The 25665-nt window shown below is 38.8% G+C and overlaps 1 protein-coding gene across 8 annotated transcripts in view; it reads left to right on the top strand.

The window, feature by feature from the left end:
• The window catches only part of Sox6 (SRY-box transcription factor 6), a 546519-nt gene that overhangs the window by 42203 nt on the left and 478651 nt on the right, over positions 1-25665 (top strand). Inside the window, exon 1 of one of the 8 annotated variants that reach the window (XM_085692956.2) lies at positions 1800-1818. The exons of 6 other annotated variants lie outside the window; for them this stretch is intronic. The gene's annotated coding sequence lies outside the window, so the exon portion shown is untranslated. Of the gene's footprint in view, positions 1-1799; positions 1819-18883; positions 19007-25665 lie in introns of those variants that run through there. One more of the 8 variants, XM_085692955.2, reaches the window with a different exon arrangement.

Raw genomic sequence — 25665 nt, forward strand, 5'->3', positions numbered from 1 at the left:
ATTTTTAACGGTTAATGATGGAAATCTTTGTGAGGGTGTAAGCCTGCTTGTGACAACATCCCTTCAGTCAGTAACATGCTTCCTTGTTGGTCCCAGAGAGCTAGAAATGAGGCGTTTTATTACAATGGAGGCTCAAGGCCCTAATCAAAGGTCACTGGTTGCCCCTCATTCTTCAGTTTCAGATTTGTCTGTTTGATCAGGGGCAGCAATGAAATGATGGCAATGAAGTCTGTATAGGCTGCATCTGTTGGAACTTGAAAGTCTTTGGAGCCAGGTTGCTGACAACATGTGAACCCTGAAGAAAGAGCAAGCTGTGTAATGTCTTAAGGCAACTTTCAAGCAGCATCTTCCTTTTGTGTCCTTTGAAAGAGTCTCAGATAGTATTGAGGTGCATATGAGGAGGGTTTTTATTGATTAAAGGAGATTTTCCTCTTGCAAACATGCATGGAGCCTGTGTTCCTATTACTTTCCTCTCAGTGCCTGCTTTTACACAGAAGTTCATTAACATGTGGATATGCAGTGATTGAAGTCAGACCGCTTTTCACAGTGGAGCTGTCTTGATATAATGAGCTCCTCTTTAATGTTCAAAAATTGTTGTTACTTCCTAAAAGGGGTTGTTTGTGAATTTCATTAAATTTAATCTCCTCTTCAAACAATTTCAGCATTGTTCAGTTTACTACAATTAAAACGCTTTCTGATGCTAAAAAAGCCACTTTTTACAGATGTATCACAAATGCCAGCACTGTGAGAAGGCTTTGTTTTCCCTTCGGAAAGAAAGGCTGCTATTTAGCTGAGAACTCTTAGTGTTAAACAGGAGAGGGCATACATTGCTACAGTCTTAGTTGCTTACAGGGTTAGCTTTTACAACACCTTCGATCAGTTCCTGGACTTAAATCTTTGTATTATCATGGCTGAAATGCAAAGGCCTTGCCTTTTCAGTTGGCCACAGTGCAGCCCTTCACCCCTACAAGGTTGGAAATCTGGCTTCTGCTGTGAACAAAAATTCCCAATGCGACATGTGAGAAATTCCTAGCTGAGGAGTAAGGCTTAGAATCCCCAGTGAACAACGTCATTAAAGAAAGCGATCCTTTCTGCTCAGTGGGATTTGAAAGGCATGAGAGCAATTCCTGAATCTCTTGAAGATAGGGTAAAGAGGCTTGATGTCTTTCTGGAGAGTGTTGAGCAGATAAAAGATCAAAACATTTTCATGTGCTAGAAAACAACTTTTCAGGGAAAAGCTAGGACAGTTGGTTATGAGGGTAGGGGTGGAGAGCTGAGAATAAACTACTTGATATCTTTTCCTTCCTTCCTTCCTTCCTTTCTTCCTTCCTTCCTTCCTTCCTTCCTTCCTTCCTTCCTTTCTTTCTTTCTTTCTCTCTCTCTTTCTTTTTGCCAGCAGTGTTAGTTTATAGAGCTTTCTGTGCTGTACTCCACAACCTGAGGGGAAGTCTTCTAGATGCTTCTTCAGTTCCTGAGGTCATTAACTTAACTTCTTCTCCAAACATCTGGTGAAGTGAAGAGGACTCACACGTTCTCGATAATTAGAAAACTGCTGTAGAAAAGTATTTAAGATGTTGGCTGATTTTTGGAATTGTGCTTTGAGTAGTTAAGGGCAGATCCAGCATATGAAATGTGCAGGGGTCTTTAGCTGATGGAGCTCATCTTGTCACCAAGCTGGCCTTTGTAAGTCATTGTGATGTAGCTCTGTAACAAAAGGGCAGTGGGGTCTCTTTGTTACCTCAAACACAATGATGATACTTTGGTCTGAAAAGGGGCAATTCTTGTGCCACATGAGACAGGAAAGACTCCCATGGCCTTGTAAGAGCTAATTATGAGAATATTACTGGTATTATTGCTTATAGCTAATAAATAAGGCTGTTGCCAATGTTATTGTTTGGAATTATGAAGGCAAGCTTTCAGGTGAGAAATGAGGGTATTTGTGTTACTCACCTAAAAAGATCATATGTGTAAGCAAAGGGCAATTACAGAACGATGAGGGGGATGGAATTTTGTTTACATTATTAACTTCCACGTGGAGATTGCCAGATCTCTGTTAGTTAAACAATAGCTTTACAGTGGGAATTGTTAGGTGGAACTAGCAAGAAAATTCCAGGGGTAATGTGTAGTTGAGAAGGGATTTGGATATGAAATGGGTTTACTGAGGAATACATTTATAGAGGAGATTTAGGCTATAAAGTAGACAGAAAAGTTATAGAGTTAAAATGGAGAGGAATGAGGGTTAAGAAATCGTTCACATGCATTTCATATGCCCTGTTGAAAATTTCCTAGCCCTGCTTGTCCTGTCCTCACACTCCACATGGGCACACATAAGCTAATTATATTTAGGGCACTTTGACATTTTCAGTAACATTTTACAGTACATAAGGGATGGAGATTTGAAATTATATGTAAAAGACAGATGCATTCACCAGTTCTGACCAAGGCATCTAACATGGTAAAGAGAAGCACCACACGGGGAGCGCATTCACTTGACACTGAAAACGGAAGATCAGACGTGACAGTCAGGTCCTAGTGTGTAAACATGACGGACAAGCAGAGAGTAAAGCCAGGATTTTTGCTGTGAATCTGCCTACCATCACCTCAGTTTGTCTTAGCTGAGATCTATTAGGGCTATTATTGGCCCACAAGAATCAAATCTGTTTGCACCCTATATCTTATCAGTTAAATTTCCATGTTTTTTTTAAATTAAAAATAAAGTTAAAGAACAGCTTTTAAGTGTTACATCAATGTGTTTAAAACTAGATTTATGATTAGAATAAAATGTTATCTGCTGAAAGGAAAACCATTTTACATGACTTTATACTGGGTATTTTATCTGACTGGAACATTAAATATTTTAATATAGGAAGAGAAGATTATAGAGACTATAGGTTAAAATATTTGTTTTAAAGATCAATTCTCTGTGCAATCCTGTGACTGTATTGGAATAATTCCTAAACAGAAAGGTTTTAATGTGCACGCCAAAAAACCCATTCCTTTATTATACATACCAACTGTAGTTTCCCCTCCCTTTTCCTACTCCCTCTCCCCCCACTTCCCTCTGGCTCCTCCCACCCCTATTTACTCCCCCATTTCTACTCAGACAGGGGCAGGCCTCCTATGGACATCAAAAACAGGGCATATCAAACACCTTTCTTTGTACTAGGGCTGGGCAAGGGTCCCAAAAGCCAGCAAAAGAGTCATAGACAGTCCTAGCTCCCACTGTTAGGAGTCCACAAGAAGCTACACAAAGTTGCGCTTTAATTGCATTTGAATATTGGAATGACAAACAGTGGTGTAGGGCATGGTCACACATGCCTGTCATCCCAACACTTGGGAAGTGGAAGCAGGAGGATCAGGAGTTGAAGGTCATTCTCAGCTAAGCAATGAGTTTGAGGCCAGCCTGGGAAGCATGAGACCTTGTCTCAAAACAGACAGACAACAAAACAAACAAGATCCAGTGGAGTAACTTTGTTTGAGTTAAAGTGTAAGAATTGTGTGATTTGGAGACAACGAGTAAGCTACCACGCAGTGACAGTCCTCATTTCATTGACAGTGTTAATTTGGAGACCTGTGCTATCAGTGGTTTTGATTTGTTTTCTTCCTCGCTTTCAGACTATAATGAGTTTTTGATAATTATCATAATTATCTGAGTAATGTTCCCAGTCATTCTGACTATTTGAACTGTCAGTAAGGGACCAGTTTCTATATGTTCAGTTAAGGGCCTTTTGTTAGATGAATGAGGTAGAAGATAATAGAATATAAATGAGAGCTATGATTTCTTGTACATCCTCATTTTGAATCAAATGCAGGAAAGCTTTTATTACACAAATAATAGAGATGTAAGAAGTCCAGAAGTGCTATGTCAGCTTCTCAATCAGCTTGTCTAGATCAGAGTCTTGGGAACTATTTATATTTAACACATCTGGATATAAAATTACTGGAGTGTCACTAGATCATTGGTAAATATGAATATATTCACAATTTTACCCAAGTAATCAAAGGTACATGGTTAAAGCACTTCTGTTTAATAATATTTTTATTTCTAAAAGTGATTTAATATTCTGGTGGACAAAATTTTTTGGTAGAAATCTTATGTGCTTAAAACTTTACATATAATAATAATGATGACAGTATATTTTGAGAAGCACATGCTTAAATTACATATCACACCTGAGGAAAAAATGATTTAAAAAAGAAATAATTATAGCTATCTTGGTAGATGATCAGCTAATTAGTGGTAATTTAAATTAAATTCACATACTGAAAGCTGTAGTATGTTTTCATAGTATTGTCAAGTTTTTAAGGTGCAAGTTAAAGCGTTCTTTTCTTCCAGATTGTTGAATTTTGCTATTGAGACTATAAATTCCATTTGCTTATTTGTTTTTTTTTGACTGTTTATTTTTGGTTGTGAATTTTGCAAATTGTCCAACTGGCTAGTATGTGATTGAAATGGAGATAGTCTCCATTTTTAGACATTTCTCCATGAAGTACTCATAGGAGAAATCCTGTATATATTTTAGGCAGCCAGTGACCTTATTTTTTTGCACAAATCAAGTAACATTCAATACAGATACTATGGCAAGAGAAATCAAAATAGCCACCTAATTATAATTACCCCCCCCATCATTATATCGCTACGTGCAGAACAACTGGTTCTTCTAAGCGAGAGCTTAACTGCTGAGTTTTGGCAGGTACAAAGGTTTCTTTTCTCCTCTCCCTCTGCATTTGTATTTTCATTGCGTGGAGGACTTATTGGAAGAGTTCAGACTGACCTCTCTCTTGAAAGATTTCATTTTAATTCTAGTAGCTTACAGGAAATTATTATTTTATGTTTTCTGAAATTGTCAACATTTATGGTATAGTGAGATTGTTAAGGGATAAGGACAGTTTTAGGTAATTTGAGGGAAATTGTTATCAAGAGTTGGGCCAGATAATATATAATTAGCTGTTCCAGTTACTGCCTCTTGGGTAAAATCAAACATGCATGTGAAGGCAGGGATGATGCCTTCTGAACTGTCTGTCTCAGCGTGTGCGCTGAGGGAGGACACAGTCCTAAGTTCTACGCCCTCCTTTGTGGTGATTTTCATCTAATTGCAGAACAGCAGAAAAATCATCTTACTCTGAGCATGACAATAGCAGAAGTTTAAGAAACCTATCCCAAAGGGTTGGGCGCACTTTGCTCTACTCTTTTCCTTGTGTGTTTTCTAGTGGTTAGTGTTGGAAACAACAAGACGAGAGAGTTACATATAACACTGCAAGGAAAGCTTTGATGACACCTATGAACATTTTTTAAATCCAAAAGTTATTTGCTGGTCTACTGACTGAAAGTCATATATTATTCATCTTGTAGGTAAGTTTTGATTATAGTGTTAGAGTTTAAGACTTGTAAAAGACCTGAATAATGAAGTTCATAATCAGAAATGAAACTCATCTACCCTGTCATTATGAATTTATTTTTAGTCTAATTCATTTCCCTGGATTTGTATTAGTCAGATTTCTGTTGTTGTGACAAAAATACCCAAAGGAAGCAACTTATGATGAAAAATGTTTATTTTGGTTCACAGTTTTAGAGAGTTCGGTCCATGGTCACTTGGCCCCATTGCTTTGGGTCTGTGGCAAAGCAGAACAATCAAGGAGGAGAGTACTCGGGAAAGCAAACCTGCTAGCCCTGTGGCAGCTGGAAGCTGAGCATAAGAGCCAGCCCAAACTTCCTCCAAAAGTGTGTCCCTACTGACCTAACTTGTTTCAATAGGCCCCACCTCTTAAAGGTTTGCTGGCTCTAATCTCCTTGCCAGTGTTCAACATATGGCCTTCAGGGGACATTTAGGAGCTAGATCACACGAGGCTCAAATCTTTGCTGGATGATCCTGGGGTCTCAGCAGGATGAGATGGATGCTGGGTAGTTATGAAGTGTTGTTGTATCAGGAAGATTAGTCACTAGGAAGAGAGATATAAACAGAAAAAATATTTTTGAGAATGATAAATTTGCAGGCTTCAGGTTTAGAGTTCAATCCTTTTGGTAATACTAATATTTAGTAATTATTATATTTATTATGAAATGAAATAATTACTATTGTATGAAAATGGTCCATGTACTCATATAGTATTGTTTCTCAGAATTAGAGATTTTCATTCCCATTAAGATAGGTATTATGCAATGCTGTTTTAATTTTCCTAGTTCTCAAACTGTGTCAGAGACCTGTGATATTTACCAAATCCTGACTTACAAATGTCAGCCCAGAGAAAGGCTCTGATTACTTATGGCACAGGGGGTCTCATTGTAACCTTTCAGGTCTTCATTTATAACTTTCAGAAATGTTATATAAAGCATTTAGGTGCATGTGGTGCACACACACACACACACACACACACACACACACACATGACCCAAATCTCTGTTATGCTAAGTGAACTAAATAGTGACAGCAATAGTTTGTGGATGTTTAGAACAATTGTTTTCATTTGTGGCTGGCTCTAGGTGCTGTTTGTGATAACAGTGTTCAGTTTATTTAACTTTGAAATTTCATGTAGTGTGGGTTTGCTGATAAAGAGTAATCTGTTAACTTTTATCTGTGTGAAAAAAATCTTGGTTTTGCCTTGTTTTAGAAAGATATTTCCTATAGCTTAGAATTTTAAGTTGGTCACTGTTTTGTATGCTAATGTTGTGTCATGGTCTTTGGGCTCACATAGCTTCTAATGCAAAGCCTGCTGTCATAATTTCCATTGCTCTACCTGTATTGTGTTATATGTATTAATTAGCTTTTCTTGTGGTTAATTCTAAAGCGTTTCTTTTCCTTTTTGGGCAGTAACTTGATTATGATGTACTTGTGTTTTCTTCAAGTGATTGTGTTTGTTAATTCTTCTTGTGCCTTTCTAGAGGTTCCCAGATCTGTGACTTTATAGTTTTCTTCACATTTTTAAAGCTTTGGCTAGATTCTCCATTTGATTCCTCTTTTCTCTTGGGATTCCATGTGTGTTAGACTGCTTGATGCCCTGTTAATTTTCTTCTTTTCTCTCTGTGCTTCATCTTGAATAGTTTGTATTGCTACCTCATCAAGTTCTATTGTTAATCCAATCTGATGTGCTTCCATTCTTGCTATCATTTTCTTTCTTGCTTTATAAGTTTTGTCATTTTGTATTTTCCATTTTTAAAACAAGTTTGTACTTTTGAGCACTTTGGCATTTTATATAGCTATTTCCTATACTTTCCTTTAAATCTGTTATTTTTCATTTCTGGGTCTGTTTCTATTGACTTATTTTTCTCCTTGCCATAGGTCATATTTTTCTGCTTCTTTGTAAGCCTAAGCCGATTATTTTTCAACAATCTGTTGTAATATTTTACTATTCACATAACATCAGTTCATTTAATCAATTTCCAGTTGTATAATTCAGCAGTGTTTAGAACATTCATGATGTTTTTAGGCTATTTCATTGTTTGTTTCCAGAACAGTTTATCCTCTGAAGTGTGGGCATGTTGGGAGGAGCAAACGTTTTGCGTTTTCATTTTCTTTCTGTGCCTTTATCCTCTGTTTGACTTTCAGTGGTGTTGCCTGCACAGTTTATCTTCTGTCTCCTGAGTTCTTAACATCAGCTATTGCTTGATCATATTCCATGACTCTTTCCGATGGTACAGTGCTTTGGCTTGTCGTGGGTCACTTTCAGGAATCTCCAAAACAATTGTCTTGTTACTCTTTGTTAAGTGTGTAGATTATAGTCTTGAGTAGACTGCTCAAGGTTACAGCAGTCTGGATATATCTGCCTTCTTAAGAACCTTTGCACTGTCTTTGTGTCTCATGCTTTTGTATATTTTATAGCAATTGTCCAGATCTCATATTTGAACATATATTTCCCATGTTTTTAAATTATTCTGATATTTTTAACTGTATTTATATCTTTTGAGAATGTTTCTCAATCACCACTTTCTTTTCATTCTCTACACTCTTCAATACTGGACAATGTGGCAGATTTTTCACTGTTTACTTCTATATCATCTGGTGTCCTTGCCATGCCTGTTCCTTTAATTACATCCCCAAATACGTTTCCTATCCAAATGAGGAGTTAAGAATTAAGAGCTGAGAACTAAGTGTTTTGTGTCCTGCATTGGCTATCGTTGACAAACCTTCTCTTGAATGTGCACCATGAATACTTCTTCCACCTGTCCTGTTTTAATTTGAAATGTCTCTTCTTCAATACATGCATTTCTTAGTAATTCAATGGAAAGGCATCTTTTGAAATAGAGAGGTTCCCCAGTTATGATATGTCCTTTTCTACTGTACAAAATAAAATTTCTTTTGTATTTTTGGAAATAATATATACAAACAATTCTATTCTACTTGGATCAGCTTGTTTCTCTTTGATGTTTACATCAAAGAAGACTCAGGGAGTTGAGTTGGAGGTGAGACTTTAGAACTACAGTTGTATTCAGATATAAGACATGGGTACTTCATGCTTGGGCAGCACAAGGGGCCCTATCTCACAAAAATTGAAGATATTATCTCCATCTGAGGGAAAAATGGCTCTATCAGGTCAGGATCAGAACTTGGTCACCCTTCTTGTCACCTCCACAGTGCAGGTCTTCATCACTTCCCAGTTGGACCAAACAATCTTTGCAAGGAAACAACCAGCTTGGGCATTTTTTTTATTTTTAAAAATTATTTAAATAGGTAGGAAGTGGTGGCCCATGCCTTTAATCCCCACATTCAGGAGGCAGAAGCAGACTGATCTCTATGATTTCAAGGCCAGCCTGGTCTACAGAGTGAGTGCCAGGACAGGCTCCCAAAGCTACAGAGAAACCCTGTCTTTAACTCCCTCCCAATATTAAATAACATTTTTCATTTATTTTACATACCAACCAGTTTTGCCTCCCTCCTCTCCTCCTATCCCTTCCCCTTTCTATCTTCTCCTCCTCCATCTCCATTCAGAAAGTGGCAGGCCTTCCTTGGGTTTGCACAAAGCATGGCATGTAAACGGAGATTGTGCTCCTGTTTCCTGGCTACCTAGCCTCGAATAATCACCCAGACACTATATCAATCACAACACTGTGTGACAGAGAGCTCAAGTTTATTTCTAGCTAGCTCTTTCATCTTAAATTAACTCATTTCTATTCATTGTGTATCACCATGAGGCTGTGGTTTACCAGTAAGATTCTGGTGTATTTCTATTCATTGTGTATCACCATGAGGCTGTGGTTTACCAGTAAGATTCTGGTGTATTTCTATTCATTGTGTATCACCATGAGGCTGTGGTTTACCAGTAAGATTCTGGTGTATTTCTATTCATTGTGTACCACCACGAGGCTGTGGTTTACCAGTAAGATTCTGGTGTATTTCTATTCATTGTGTACCACCATGAGGCTGTGGTTTACCAGTAAGATTCTGGTGTATTTCTTTTTCAGCAGCTACATGATGTCTGCTTGTATCACCTTCTTTCTTCATCAGTTTAGTTTTCCTGCCTATCTATATTATGCCCTGCTATAGGCCAAAGCGACTTTTTAGTTAACCAATGGTAATAAAACATTCACAGCCTACAAAGGGGAATCCCATGTCAATGGCACATCAAGTTGAGGCAGGACTGAGCTCCTCCCTGTGAGTGGGGTGTGGTAATCCAGCATGGGCAACAGCTAGCTAAGTGCCAGGGAGAGGTCCTGATCCTACTGTTAGAAGCCTTACTAAGAGACTAAGCTACACAGTTGTCACACATACAGAGAGGGCATAGGTCGGTCCCATGCAGGCTCCCTAACTGTTGGTCCAGCATTCATAAGCTCTGGAGGGCTCAGGCCATCTGTCTCTGTGGGTTCCTCCATCATGACTCCCCTCTTACAGTCCTTCCTCCCTGTCTTCCACAAGACTCTGGGAGCTCAGCGCAGTGCTTGTCTGTGGGTCTCTGCCTCTACTTCCGTCTGTTACTGAATAGAATATCTCTGATGGGAATTAGGGAAGTTATCAATCTCCTTACAGTAAATGGCCAGTTTAGGCACACTCCCTATTATTGCTAGGAGTCTTAGTTGGAGCCATCCTTGTGGGTTCCTGGGGGTTTCCCTAGCACCAGGTTTCTTCCTAACCCCAAAATGCACCCCCTATCAAGATGTCTCTTTTGTTACTCTCTGCCACTATCCTGCCCCCAACCCACCTCCCACACCCAGCCCCAGCATGGACATTCTTAGCCTGAACAAGACCTTAAGATGAATCCTTTCTCAAGTGACATGATACCATAAATTCTGGAACAGCCATTTAATTGGAAAATTGGACAGAAGAGAAAGGCCCTCCATGGGCCTCCATGGGCAAATATTTTCTTGTATGAATCCCTTAAGTGCTATAAATGTGCCGGGGATCTAGAGGATGGAATGGCCTTATCTGAGCCCATGCAAAGCATCTCCCCAGGCTTATCCAGCTGCTGCCAGGAAGTGTGGTGCTGGCTCAAGGCCGGCACTGGCGAAACTAAGTTTACCTGAATTTACCACAGGCAACTTCAGATTGACGAGAGAGAGAGAGAGAGAGAGAGAGAGAGAGAGAGAGAGAGAGAGAGAAGGTCTGTCAAAAGTAGATGGGTAGAGTTCCAAGCTGGGATTGTATCACCTGACTGGTTGAGATCATTGGCAGTACATGGCTCCAACAGTGTTAAGTGGGGCCATAGAACTGGAGTAAAAACAAGATGAAAGCTCAGGAATGGTCCGAGAGGTTTTACAGTCTTTGGATGAATGAAAAGAGGCACAAAGGTGGCTAATGCCATTTGTCAGTGGCCATTAAGAGCTTTGAAAACAATCTTATTTTATTAGGCAAAAAGTTATGTTTAGAGAGGGCACTATAGAGCAAAAGCAAAGTGGACTAGCAAATTTAAAGTCAAGTGCTAGGATAGAAAAAATTAATAAGTAGTTTTTAAAGATGTGTTTGCATTAGAGGCAAAGAGCTGGAGGTCAACAGCCATGAAGGTGGAGGCTCTGAATCCCAGCAGGGCTGCGCATAGGGACCACTGGTGCTCACTGATCTGCACTGTTTTTGTTCAAAACCAACATTTGACTAAGTAATGCAACACTAGGCTTAACATTTATATAGGAGTCATCAATTCCTATGTTTCTATAATTCGTAGACTACAACCCTATTCATTTTAAATGAATAAACTTCTACACAAACCCATTCGTAGAGTAGTTTTTTTCATATAATTTTTGTTGTCCTTCCTGGAAATCTACAAAAATAATCTAATAAATCTTGCAGTTAAATTATAAAAATGAAGAGAGATAAGAGAACAGAAAACAATGAAAGGTACAACCAGTCAGTTTCTTCTCCAAACTTAAGACAGAGTCGAGGGAAACGGCCTTTACTAAAAAGGACAATTCTCTCACTTCCTCCTGCAGATGGAGAGTTTTCTTTGTCTCCCTCTGCAGTCACTGTTTTAAATATCCACTAGACAGGTGGCCACAGTGTAAGACTCCAACCTGCTCTACAAATTGTTGTCATCTGTGCCCCCAGAGCTTCCAATCTGATAACAAACTGGAGTCTTGGTATTTTAAAAGTCGGAACTCCCAAAGATGCAGGAAACACCTGGCAATATACATTTGCACTTCACACCAAATGTCTGCTTTTCTGACAAACAGCTAACTTTTCCTCATTTATAGCCATCTTTAAAAAGTAATTTTAATAAGAATGCACAGCTCAAATTTTGATGATCTTTCTGATTGCTCACTTTTTAAAAAGTCATATATCAGAGCCAGTGAGATGGATCAATTTGTAGAGGTGTCTGCTGCCAAGCCCAACTCCTTGAGTTCCATCCCCAGGACCCACATAAGAAAGGAGAGGAATGACTCTTGCAAGTTGTTCTGTGATCTTTGTAAGAGTGCTTTGGCATACGCATATCCCTCTGAAATACATGGATAAATAAATAAATATAATAAAATGTTTTAAGGGTCATAAGTCAAAGAATTAAGTGCTAGTCAAAATTTCAGCATCACAAAAGGTAAAAGATAAGTTCAAAGTAGTGAAAGTTTTTGTTTTTATTTTCTTCTATAACATCTAATTCACATTTGAAATTAATAGTAAAATTATTTACATGTACATTATCAACATGATCATACTTTTTTGTATTAAAAAGACCTAGTAAAACTGACTCACTATTTCTTTTAGAGGCAAGTTCTGGGTTCCCATTTAGCACAATATTTCCTACCTTGCCAAGATAGAAGAACTGCCCAATAAAAGTGGAGTTTTCTGGGATGGAGAGATGACTCAGTCAATAAAGTACTTATCATACAGTTTGAGACCCTGAGTTTGAATCCCTAGCACCCATGCAAAAAGTTGGATGTGGCAGTCCACATCTGTAAGCTCAGCACTGGAGGGCTGGGAACACGGAGGATCCCTAACTGTCTCAGTGAGCATTAGGTTTAATGAGAGACCTTGTCCCAAGAAGAAGGTAGAGGACTGGTAAGAAGGTAGAGAGAGAGAGAGAGAGAGAGAGAGAGAGAGAGAGAGAGAGAGAGAGAGAGAGAGAACCTGCCAGTTCTTACAATCTTTAAATGACTTTAGCAAGCTCATAGAATGCAAAGTTACTATGCCAAAAAAGGAAGGAGATTTCTGCTCCTCAAAAGCCATAACCAAACCTGTCGCTCCTCTGCACTTGCCCATTTTGAATACATTATATGAATGGCACCATGAAAATGTACCTCTTTTGTTTCTAGCTACCTTTTTGTGTGTCTCCTCTGCTCATCCATATTGTACCATCTTATTTTTATGGGTGAATAGTGTTCTACTGTACAGCAGTACCTCAGTTTGGTTGTCCAGTCTGCTGTTGATAGAAATGGGCTGGGACTGCCTTTTGGCTGCTGTGAATACAGTTGTGATGGGTGTCACATGGAAATTTTTCCAAGCACCTGTTTTTGATTTGCAGGATCTGGTGATTTTATGTTTAACTTTTTGGAGAAGTGTGAAATTGTTTTCCACAGTGGATGTGTTTTTAAGATTCCCACAAGCAATGCCCAGAAGCTTTCAATTTCCCCATAGTGGGTACTCAGTAGTACCTCGTTGTGGTTCAGATTTATATGTTCCTAGTGGACAGTGCTGTGAAACATCTCTTCATGTGCTTCTTGGCTATTTGTATATTTACTTTGGGAAATGACTGAGCCTGCAGTAGCTTCAGTTAAAGTATTTTAGTGTTGAACTGTGAAGAGCTCATTTGTATTTGGGATATTAGATATTCACTAGTACTGTGTTTTACTAAGATTTTCTATATCCTGTGGGATTTTTCCAAGTTCAGTAGTGTCATTTGATACATAAAAGTTCCACAATTTGGATGCTAGATGGCTTTTATCACTCTTACAGAGAGAGAACACAAGGGCACTTATCATTCTTGCAGAGGACCGGAGTTTAATTCCCAGTATCCATGTCTAGTGTTTCACAGCTATTCATAACTCTAGGACCAAGAGACCCAAGGCTTCCAACTTCTTTGAGCATCTGCACTCATGGGCACATACCTACACAGACATGTAATTAAAAAAATAATAACACATTTTAAAAAGTATTCTAAAATTTGAAAAAATAGAATTCATCTATTTTCTTCAATTACTTATTTTTTTGGGTGTTATTTTTAATTTTTGTGTTATTTTTAAATTTTGTGTCAGTTCTCTGCTTCCACCTTACTTGGGTTCTAGGAACTGAGTTCAGATCAGCAGGCTTGTATGGTGAACATTTCACTGCTGAGCTCTCTCACCAGCCCCTTTGGTGTTACAGCTAAGAAATAACTGCCAGATCCAAGATTGTTAAGATATACCCCTGGGCTTTCACCCAAGGACTCTGTGCTGTAGTTCATAGGTTTAAGACTTTGATATATTTTGCAGTAATTTTTCCTGCACATGGTGTGAAGTGAGGATTTGCATGTATATTTCCAGTTTTCTTACATTTTATTAAATAGACCACTTTTTACTCATTTAATGCCTTGGGCCTCATCCACGTGTGGCTGCCTAGACTTGCTTCTGAGTTCTTTCTTCTGTTCCATTTGTTTATTCATTCTTAGACCAGCACCAAATTTGTTTACTATGCCTTTCTGGTAAATTTGGAGATTAAGAAGTGTTCTAGTGCAGACACTTTTCAAGATTGTCTTGGTTACTCAGGGTCCTTGGCAATTTCATATAAATTTATAATATTTTTTCTACTTCTTCAGGAAAGGTTATCAGATTTATACTTAAAAAAATTACTAACGCTACAAAATAAACATGTCCTGATAGCTAGCAGCAGAACTTGGGATGTTCTACTGTGAGTTATTGCATCTGAATGAATGGAGAGAGATGTTAGTTCAGTGACAGAATTTTATTGCTAGCCTCTGTTTCTATTGAGGATGATGAAAACCTCATGTCTGGGCCGGCGAACAAAACTGGTGTGACCTCTGATATGACCCACCTGTTGTGCCTTCACAATTGATGACGGTCACCTCACGTGAGGGTAAGCTGGAGAGGAACATGTTGGAAAGATGGAAAGTAATGCTTACATATTTAAGTCCCAGAAGCTGAGATAAATGTTGCCCAAGCCCTGTACAAAAGTAAAAAAGCCAAACTTACCTAAGCAAATATTTTGAGAAAGGACGGTATTAACAGCTGGTTGGCTCTCAGCATCTTTGCTCAGGGAGACTCGCTCCTTGGTTGTGAGTGTGCATACTCTCCCCCTGCCAGGTGAGATAAATGACTTCTTAAGTCCGAACGGGGCAGCTTTTACAGCTACAAAGTCTTGATGAGCAGTGCCTGGACTTTACTCATTCTCTACTGCTGCTTTTATGGAAAACTAAAGTTATCATTTAGGACTAAATTTAGAAATTATTGATCATCCTTTCAAAGGAAATATAAGCAGATTTATCATTTGGACCTTTATGCTCTGGAGTTTTGTGGAAAGTAGTTTGTCAGCTGAAGAATGATATCGGTCTGGGCCGGAGAGAAGGCTTGACAGTTAAGAGCAGTTTTTGTCCCTGTAACAGGTTTGGTTCCCAGCATCACATGGTGGCTCACTACTCTCTGTAACTCCACTTTCAGGGGATCCTACATCTATTTTGATTTCCTTAGGCTTCTGCACAATCGGGAGCGATACATATACTCAAACACACATACATACACTCCCAAAATAAAATATATATTAAAAAATTATATCAATGATGCATATTAAAAATACCATTACCTTTACACATTTTCACTAGTTTACAAATTTTTCTTCTTTCTTTCTTTCTTTCTTTCTTTCTTTCTTTCTTTCTTTCTTTCTTCCTTCTTTCTTTCTTTCTTTCTTTCTTTCTTTCTTTCTTTCTTTCTTTCTTTCTTTCTTTCTTTCTTCCTTCCTTCCTTCCTTCCTTCCTGTCCTTCTTTCCTTCCTTCCTTCCTTTCTTCCTTTCTTCATTTTAAAAAAGTATATTGATTCTTAGAGAGATTCTTATCATTTCAGTGAGTCAATATCGGTGTTCCAAAATTAAAAAACAACAACCCACAACTAAGGTACCTTTGAACATACAGGGTAAGATTCCATCATCATGAAGCTCCGTGTAATAAAAACATGAGCACATCTCCACTTAGGCTTAGGTAAAGATGGTTCCTCACCGAGCACTATCAGCCTAAGGCTTCTGTGGAAACCTCACTCTCTGGTAATTACATGATTACTAGTGCTTGCTTTGTCTGTAGCTGGTGAAGGCTCTGCCTGTAGGATGAAAGGTCATGGTTTTTTTTTTTTTTTATAAGGATTGTACACATGTGAGGGTCAGGAGCGAGCACAGTTTATTCTGGGAATTCCCAGGTGGATTTCAGTTAAGCCTCTCCTCTCCTCTCCTCTCCTCTCCTCTCCTCTCCTCTCCTCTCCTCTCCTCTCCTCTCCTCTCCTCTCCTCTCCTCTCCTCTCCTCTCCTCTCCTCCCCTCCCCTCCCCTCCCCTCCCCTCCCCTCCCCTCCCCTCTCCTCTCCTCCCCTCCCCTCCCCTCCCCCTCCCCTCCTCTCCTCTCCAATCCTTTCTTCTCCAATCCTTTCCCTCCCCTCCTCCCTTCTCTCTTCTTTCCTTCTCCGCTCCTTTGTTCTTTTACTTCCTTCCCTCCTTTCAGTTTGAATTGTAGGTAGACTGTTTCTTCAGATCTCTTTCCCTTCATCTCTATTCTCCGCTTTTCTCTTTTTGAAACAGGGTCTCCTACTCTATAACTCAGGTTGGTCTTGAACTCTCTGTTGCTCAGACTGGCGTCAAAGTATGACACACCTGTATCAGTCTCCTGGGCATAACCCTGCTCTGATTTTTTCATAGAAATGGGATTACAGTCCAGTGCGCCACCATGTTACGAATGGACTGGCATAGGATTCTGGCTGCTGCTGAGCATTGATGCTTCTATGTGAAGGTGCAGCATTTCAAATGTTAAGAACTCTGGGACTAATCCATTTCCAACTGGGGATTTCTTATACTCTACAGTCTAGAGAACAGCATTATTTTAGAGTTGAAAGAATCTTGGAGGTCATCCATTTCAAATTTATTTTATAGATAGACCAGAATTCTAAAAGAAACACCAGTCCAGCTTGACTGGAAAAGTGATCTCATGGGATTGTGTCTTTAGAGCATTGAGAAAACCTAATGCAATCTATAACTTTGCTTCTTTGTGGGTCCCAAGACTCCTGTTTTTAAAAATTATTCATAGTTCTGTGATGTAAAGGCCCAAGATCTCATCTTCTGAGAATTTTCTAGGCATCTCTGTGAGGATTTCTGCATCACAAACCAATGTTACGCAAGCTGCAGAAGAAAAGATGAGTGAGATACTGTATTTCTTAGACTCATTTGCTTCTGTTACATCTTATTAGGCGTATTTAGTGTCATGTTGAAGATGTTATATGGCAGGCACAGGATTATTTTTAGATGACTGATTATTGGTCCTGAAGTGATGAACTTTAAAGTTCAGTGTGTGTTTCTTTGAATCTGCATATGTTCTTGATAGTATCTAATAGTGTACTACTGTCATGTACAGGTAGGCAAGCTATGTAAAGGCAGGCAGGACAAAAATATGTGCTTGACTCATGCAATGCTGGGGTCAGACATTATAATGAATATAAATGAATATGTGGAAAGAATTATATTTGTTTTTAAAGTGATATTTGAAACAAATTTGTTATCAAATGGCAAATGTGATTATTTTAGCATATAAATAATTTCCTTGCAATATTGGAAGTTTTCTTATACTGTAATAAGATAAGATAAAAAGTTTGAAATGCTGTTTATACATTTAAGACAGAATTTCATGTTTTCAACAAAGGAATATATACCACTCTCGTCAAAACTCCTCATTTTAAACATCTTTACTTAAGTACAAAAAAGAATAACAATTGTTTACTGCTGCAAAAAAAGGAGTGGCAAGGAACAATCAATAGGTGGCTTTCAAATGTGTTTTTCATCTTCAATTTCTTCAGAATTAAAATTTTAGAGTATGGTGTGTGTGTGTGTGTGTGTGTGTGTGTGTGTGTGTGTGTGTGTGCATGCGTACACTTGAGAAGGCGGAGGTCAAGGCTGGATGTCTTTTTCTTTTGCTCTCCACCTTATTTTTGAGACAAGATCCCTCGTTGTAGCCAGACTTGGTGGCCACCAAACCTGTGATCTACTTGTTCCCCTGCTGCAGTGCTCTGCCCAGTGCAGGTCCCAGTGCCTGCTGCTTTTCCTGGGCTTCTGCAGCTGTGGGATCTGAACCCAGGGCTGCAGCTCATGCAGCAAGCTCTTTCCTCAGATCTAAAGTACAAATCTTAACAACCTAAAGATGCAGATTTTCTTAAGGGTCAGTCCTCTTCACGGAGCCTTGTATTAATTCTCTCCATCATAGCTGATCTTTAGGGGATAAGCAGTTTTCAGCCACCAGTCATCTCACTCAGCCTCATAGATGAAATTATTCACAAAATATTAAAGATATGTTCACTTATGTTTAAATATTATGTTTCTATCACAAGATAGTGGTGTTATATACTCTTGATTTATGTTGGAAATTTTTGTGATTTTTTTTCCTGAATGAATATAATCAGTATGCTAAGTATTATGTTTTAAACAGATGCCAATCTGTAATTTTGTGTCTAAGTATTTTTTGATGATACAGGGCATCAATATTAAATGAAAATTTAATTCAGTGATTTCATTTTCTTGAAAATATTTCTATCAGAAATTCATATTCTACTTGTATTATGCTGAACATGATGCCACATGCTTTTCTCTTCCCAGTAATCACCAAATAGCAAAAAGTTTAATTTAAATTGAAGTGTTCCTCCATGGAATGCACAGAATACCTCACCTGTGAAGGAACATTAAACTTTGTAAGTCATAGAATCTTTGCCATTCATACCCAGTGTCTGTAACTCTGCAGTTCACGCCATAGCTTTGAGTGCCCAGTGTCTGGAGCTCTAGTGTGTTGTTTGGACTATTGTAAATCTTGTCATTATATCAGTGAGACCAGAAATTCACACTGACACTACATTTTATTTTGTGTTTATATCAATATTATACCTAGGATATATATATCCTATTTATATCCTAGGTATATATATATCCTAGGTGTATATATATATATATATATATATATATATATATATATATATATATATACCTATATATATGGGGATCAGACTCTAGGGTTTCAGGCATGGTAGGCAAGCATCCTTCTCTAGTCTCTATTTCTTCTTTCTTGAGAGCCTTTGTAGGAAATGTTTGGAAAGTTTCACCTTTTTGAACTAGAGAAATATCAAAGGATTTGATTGATTCTAAAGTCATTGAAACTGTAGTGTGCTTAAAGTCTGGCATGCCTCCAGAGTGACTGTATTAGTGAGTGTTCTGCTAGTATGATAAGGTATCATATAAAATCAACTTAGGGATAAACAATTGATTTTGGCTCATGCTTTCACAGGTCAGGGGTGATGAGGCAAAGCATGATCACAGGAAATGTGAGTAGAGCACAGCTGCTCACCTCTCAGTGCCCAGGAAGCAGAAAGAGCTCTAGGTCTGTTTTCCCCGGCAGTACTGGGGGCCAAACTGAGGTGTCATGCATGTGTGGTAAGTGTTCCACTACAGCCAGCCTTCTCAGTGTGTTTCCATGGAGCAGTTTCCTCCAGTTTCTGAGGCATATGCTTTTTCAACAAGATTTTATAGCATGATATAGTAACCTAGTCTAAGTAGGATTAGGTAGTTTAATTTGGTTAATTAAGTAAGTTAGATTACTATTAGATATAACTGCATGTTGGTCACCAGGATTGAGCATTTATTATATAAAGACATAAACATGGGAAGAGACCTGCAAATGGAGAGAAGCAGGTGAGAGAGTGGGGACTGAGAGCAGCCAGAATATATTTTATGTATATGTATTAAACTGTCAAAGAACAAATTTAATTAATAAAAATATTATTATAGAACTGAGCAAAGTCCTATGATTTTAGAGCATTGGATGTAGGGCCCAGGGCAGATAAGTGTAAAGTGGCATGTTTGTGAACCAGTTGCTTATGTGTCTCCCTTCTTCTTCCTGCCTTCTTTCTTTCCTTCCTTCCATCTCTCTTGTTGTAGAGAGGGGCTGCTTGTTTGTCCCTGCCTGCCTGGCTAGCTTTCAGCCAAAATAACCACACAGAAATTGTATTAATTTAAAACACTGCTTGGCCCATTTGCTCCAGCCTCTTATTGGCTAACTCTCACATCTTGACTTGACCCATTTCTATTTGTATATTGCCACGTGGCAGTGGCTTACTGGAAAAGATTCAGCATGTCTGACTCTGGCGGCTCTGTGGCGGCTCTCTGACTCTGCTTTCTTCCTCCCAGCATTCAGTTCTGTCTTCTCCACCTACCTAAGTTCTGCCCTATCAGAGACCCAAAGTAGTTTCTTTATTAACCAATGAAAGCAACACAAAGACAGAAGGGCCTGCTACACCACTTTCTTCCTGCTTCCTTCTTCCCCTCTTCAGTCTCTTCCTCTTTGTTTCCTTCTTTTTTGACAATGGTAGCCAGGCTAGCCTCAAACTGAGAATCTTTCTGCATCTAATTCCTGAATGCTCAGAATGGAGATACGTACCACCCTGCCTCACTTCCAGATTTAGGAGTAAATAGACACAGAGAATGAGCAGTGTTAAGAGAACGGTGTTTAGAGATCTATTCCAAGACCAGTGACTTAAAAGGTTATTTATTTACTTAACATTTTAATGTAAACTTTTTATTTCATTTTAAATTAATTTTTATACAATATATTTTGATCATATTCTTTCTTCTCCCCCAACTTCCCCAGCAGACTCCCACCTCCCTACCAACACAACTTCATGTTATTTCTTTTTAAAAATAAAACTCCAACTGAAATCACCAAACAAAAAAGCAAACCAAACTAACTTAAAAAACCACAACAAGACTAAAAAATACCAAAATAAAAACACACAAAAATATGGAATCCATTTTGTGTTGGCTAGCTAGTCCTGAGTCTGGGTCTGCCTGGAGTGTGATTGCCATGCCCAGTGACACCTCACTGGAGAACACTGCTTTTCCTTTACTAGCAGGACCCATGGCAAACAGTATCCACTTTCCCTTCTCAGTGCTGGGATCTTGGCTAGTCTGAATCCGTCAAGGTCCTGTGCATGCTGTTAGAGGCTGTGAGTTCATGTGTGCACCAGTCCTGTTGTGTCTATAATTCTGTTCCCTTGGAGTTACCCACCACCTTTGGCTCTTAAAGTCTTTCCATCTTCTCTTCCACAAAGATCCCAGAGTCTTGAGGGGATGTGTTTGCTACAAACATTCCATTTGGGGCTTCGTGCTGAGGGTCTCTCACTGTCTCACATGGTTTACTGTGGGCCTTGATTAAACTGCTGTCTAATGGAAAAAGCAGCTTCTCTGATAAAGGTTGAGCAATGCTCTACCCTGAGTCTGTAGTCCCAGCCTAGTGTCTAAAGTTTTAAAATTTAAATTAAAATGTAATTATATAATTGCTCCACTCCCTTTTCTCTTTCAAACCCTCCCATATCCTCTTGTCCAATCTCTCCCATGTCCCTAATCCTTATGTGATTCCTCCTTACTCCTCAAATTCATGGCCTCTTTTCTTTGATTATCATTGTTAAGCACATGTGCGCATACGCGCGTGCGCGCACACGCGCGCGCACACACACACACACACAGACGGAGAGAGAGATAGATACACAACTTGCTGAGTTCATTTAGTGTTGCGCTTAAGTACATGATTTCATGACTGACCACTTTGTATTGGAGAACCAATTAGGGGCTCATCTCTGAGGAAGACTAATCCTCCCTCTCTCAGCAGTCATTAATTTTCTGTAGTTTTTTAACTAGGGATGAAGTCCCATGAGATTTTCCCCTTCTAGGTTAGCCTAAATATACAGATACATCTCCTTTTTCAATAGATAAAAAAAGCCTATTTTAAGTTCTTCAGGTGGTACACATCAATAAAGAATGGCTAAGTATCACAATTAAACCCATTATTATATACAGTTGATATATAGTAATAATAAAAAGTCTTAAAAATAATAATGTCTAATATACAAAAGTTTTAAATATAGTTGAATATAAAGAAAATAGGGAATAATTTTCACTTTTGTCAAAAAGATTTTTTTGTTATTTGAGTTTTTCTAGTTCCCTTCCTATTTAAGACCTGAGCAATAATACTTAACTTTGACTTTTTACATAGAATAGGCAATTACTTTAGGGACTTTTGTGTTGTGACCCCAAATCAAAAGGAATTATGGATACTATAAGGAAAAATAATAAAAACAAAATATAGCAGAATTCTATCCTTAAGCAAGAACAAACAACAAAGACCAGACTGGAAAGTCAGATTTGTGTCTTCAGAAGGAATTAAGAGTCAGAGCAAATCTAGAAGGCAGTAGAGGATGACTCGCTTGTGTTACATGGCTTCCAACTCCATATAATTTAAAAAAGTACCACACACCGAGTCCAGTTTGTGTTGTGCTGTGCTGTGCTGTGTATGTGTGTCTATTTTCTGAAACAAGATTGACCTTCCAGGGACTGCACTTCTAAACTGACCCTTGCTCCCCTAGAAGCTCTCAGCTTCCCATGAATCCTTGTCCTTTTCATGCAGGAGTGTTGGCTGACTTGATCTTGTGCAGGTCTTTTCTAGATCCGCACATTTTCTGTGAGTTCATGGCTGCATCAGTCCTGTCACATCTGGGAGACTATCTCAATCTTTCTGCCCCTTCTACTGTGATGTTCCCTGAGCTTTGTGGGGAAAACATGCGGTATAGATATCCTACTGGTGGCCGACTGTCCCCAGACATTTATTCTTCGTGTTTTGATCAGGTCCAAGTTTCTGCCTTAACTGTTACCCACTACTTGAAGCTTCTCAGAAGAATTTTAGTGTTTTTTATTCTTCATTACTCTCAGCAGCTTTTGCTAGCACTTGGTGTCACCCTCACCCCTTATAGTCGAAGCTCTAGAGCTTTGGTATGGCTTACATTGAAGCGCTGTAAGTTAGGCTGTGTTGTGATCTGGTGATCTCTGCTTAATTTCTCTACCCTAGACAGTATCTTAAGATATTAGATCACAGACAAGATGGTCGGCCTGTGTGTTTCTTCTTTATCGAACTCTATTTTTCCTGGAATTTCCTTGGTGCAGAAAGAGGGTATTTCTTCATGGGACTATTCCTTACTAATTCTGTTGCTTTCCATGCTTCTAATGCACATCACTTCCATCATGTGGTCTGTTTTCTTATTTTGAGAGAAATGTATTCTTACTTTGAGTGTGAAGTTGGTGTAAGAAGGTATCATTGAAACCTTATTCTGGTTTGAATGCCTTTGGAAGATATTTTTTTTGCATTAATCTTGAATTTTTTTTATCATTTTACCAAGTCATTTCCAATTTTCATTCTTTTAATTACTTTTAAGAGGAAAGAGTAGAGAAAAATGATTTCATTTCATCTGTGTTGGTCAGCTTTCTGTCCCTGGAATAAAATTATAAAGAGGAAAGGCTGGCTTTGGTTCAGTTTGGAAGTTCTAGTCTGTGACCGGACTCCATGGCTATGGTGGCAACTCCTATGACAGGGGTGTATGATGGGGCTCTCTGTGTCATCAAGTCAGAGAGCAAAAGAGGAGAAATGGCTCCCACTTACTTCTCAGAGCTGTCCCAGTGACCCAATAGCATCACCCTGGAGACCCAAGTTGGTCAGTTTCTCACATCCATACTCGAGTGCCATGTTTAGCTAGTATTCTGACTTGTAAAAAGATTTATAAGCCAGGCATGGTGGTGTTAATTTTTAGTCCCAGCATTTGGGAGCAAGAACCAGGCAGATCTTTGTGAGGACAGCCTGATCTACAGATTAAGTTCCAGGTCAGCCAGGACCCTGTCTCGAAAGAAAGAAAAAAAAAAACCCAAAGGATTTATAGATATATCAGCTATACTTTCCAGGTTAAACATTTTGTAAACTTTATTGCCTTTCATGTATCAAGTTTTGTTCAATGAACTGTAAGTAACTATTATCACTTTTAATCTTTAAAAATGCAGTTATATTTTCAATACTGTTTTGTGTAAAGATCAGCCATTTGAGATCCAGATTAAGTTGATTGCCTGTGTCACACTGTAGTGTAGTTGAAATTAGAATCCATAGCTTTCTAACTTCAATAGTGTAATTTTTCTGCCATATGGTCCCTGTTTGAATAATTAAAATTTTTTAACAAATGATATATGATGCCATCTATTATGATTAGATCTTCTATTGTCACCATTTGACTCATTTAAATTTAATAAATGTCATTCATCCACCCACACATATTGGTGCAGGACAATTCTATATTCTGTCAATTATGTTTTAAATAAATGCTGATTGGCCAGTAACCAGGCAGGAAGTATAGGCAGGACAACCAGACAGGAGTAGAGGTGGGTCAAAGAGAACAGGAGAATTCTGTGAAAGAGGAAGCCCATTGCTCTGCAGTTTTGCCTAGACACCGAAGAAGCAGGATGTGACCTGCCCAGCTGATAAAGTTACCAAGCCATGTGGTTAACATATACTAGAATAATGGGCTAATATAAGTTATAAGAGCTAATAAGAAGCCTGAGCTAATGGGGCAATCAGTTTATAACTTATGGAGACCTCTGTGTGATTTTCTTTAGGGCTAAACAGTTGTGGGACTTGATGGGAGGACAGTAACTCCCAACAAGCAGGTCCCCATGTTACAACATAAAACTTATGACAGTGTTATAGGTCATGAGTTGACTTTAATGACTGTGTCACATCATGAAGAGTCATGTACTGCATTAGTGCACTTTGTTCACTTGGGTTATCTATGGCAGGGACCAGAGTAGATTGCTTGGTCAGGCTCATCAACCAGAACCTTTGATTGATGCCTGAGAATGAACAAGAGGATGTTTCTAAGATGCATTGACAATATATCAAGTAAATTCATATTGATTTCATCTACCTTATAATTTAAAGAGTTATTTTATATGTATATTTGCCTGCATGTATATATGTGTACCATATGTGTTCTTTGTGCCTGTGGAGGCCAGAAGAGTGTGTTTGATCCTCTGGAACTGGAGTTACATACAGATGGTTGTGGAATGTCATGTAAGTGCTGGGACTTGAATCAGGGTCTCTGTAAGAGCAGTAAGTGCTTTTAAAGGCAGAGTCATGACGAAGGACTGCGAGGGATACTATCACCCACTGATACAAGGGGTCGGATCTAATGAGAGTTTACCAAGGCCAGTTGGACCGTGACTGAACGAGCATGTGATCCAACCAGATTCTCTGAATGTGGCCGGATTTTCTGAATGTGGCTGGCCTGCAGTCTTTCTGAGAAGCCATTGACAATGACACTGGGACTGGTTTCCTCTGCATATACTGGATTTTTGGGATCCAGTCTGTTTGGATGCTCACCTTCCTGGACCTGGAGGGAGGGGGGAGGAACTTGGACTTCCCACAGGGCAGGAGACCCTGACTGCCCTTGGGGACAAAGAGGGAGGAGGAGAGGGAGGGGGGGAGTGGGAGGGCGTTGGGAGGAGGGGCGTAAATGGAAACTTTTTATAATTTAATAAAAATTACTTTCAAAAAAAAAAGGCAGAGTCATGTCTGCAGTCCTTTTGTGATTTATTGGGCATTCTAAATTGTAAGAAAATATTCAAAGCTTGTGCTATATAACTTAGTCACATTTCTGGAATTTTGTAGATAACTAACTAGAAGGTAACATTTGGAGGCATCTAGAAGGGTGATCAGTTAGTCCTGGGTTGTATGTCTTGAATTGTTGCTGCTTCTATTTGGCAGAATATTTGCTTGCTTTTCTTTTTCATTTTGTTCTCCCATTATTGTGTTAGGAGAAAGGTGACTTCAAGTATTCCCAAACATAATAGCACTGGATGCTTGTATAAGACTTTATTCATAGTACTTTGCTCCAGTGTTAGCCTGGCTATGTGGGCTAGAGACCAGCTATGACATTGTCCAGCATTTTGTCACGAGTATTGTCCTACCTAGATTCCACAACTGTCATTACTTACCTGATGGCTAGAACTCTTTCTTCTGATGTAATTATGTATTTAATGTTTTTAAAATTTTGAGTTAAATAATCAGTAATAACAGCTTAGAGCTGACTTTATTGTTATAGCATGTTAATATTTCAAATGGAATTAAAATTGTAGAAAGTAGAAAATTGTAGAAAGGAGGCCGAGCAGATTATGGTGGCTCAGATGAGCAAGGACTCCCTCACTGTGTTGAGAAGGGGTACTGGGAA

The sequence above is a fragment of the Myodes glareolus genome, chromosome 7 (genome assembly GCF_982192425.1).
Source record: "Myodes glareolus chromosome 7, mMyoGla1.1, whole genome shotgun sequence".
NCBI classification, from domain to species: Eukaryota; Metazoa; Chordata; class Mammalia; order Rodentia; family Cricetidae; genus Myodes; species Myodes glareolus.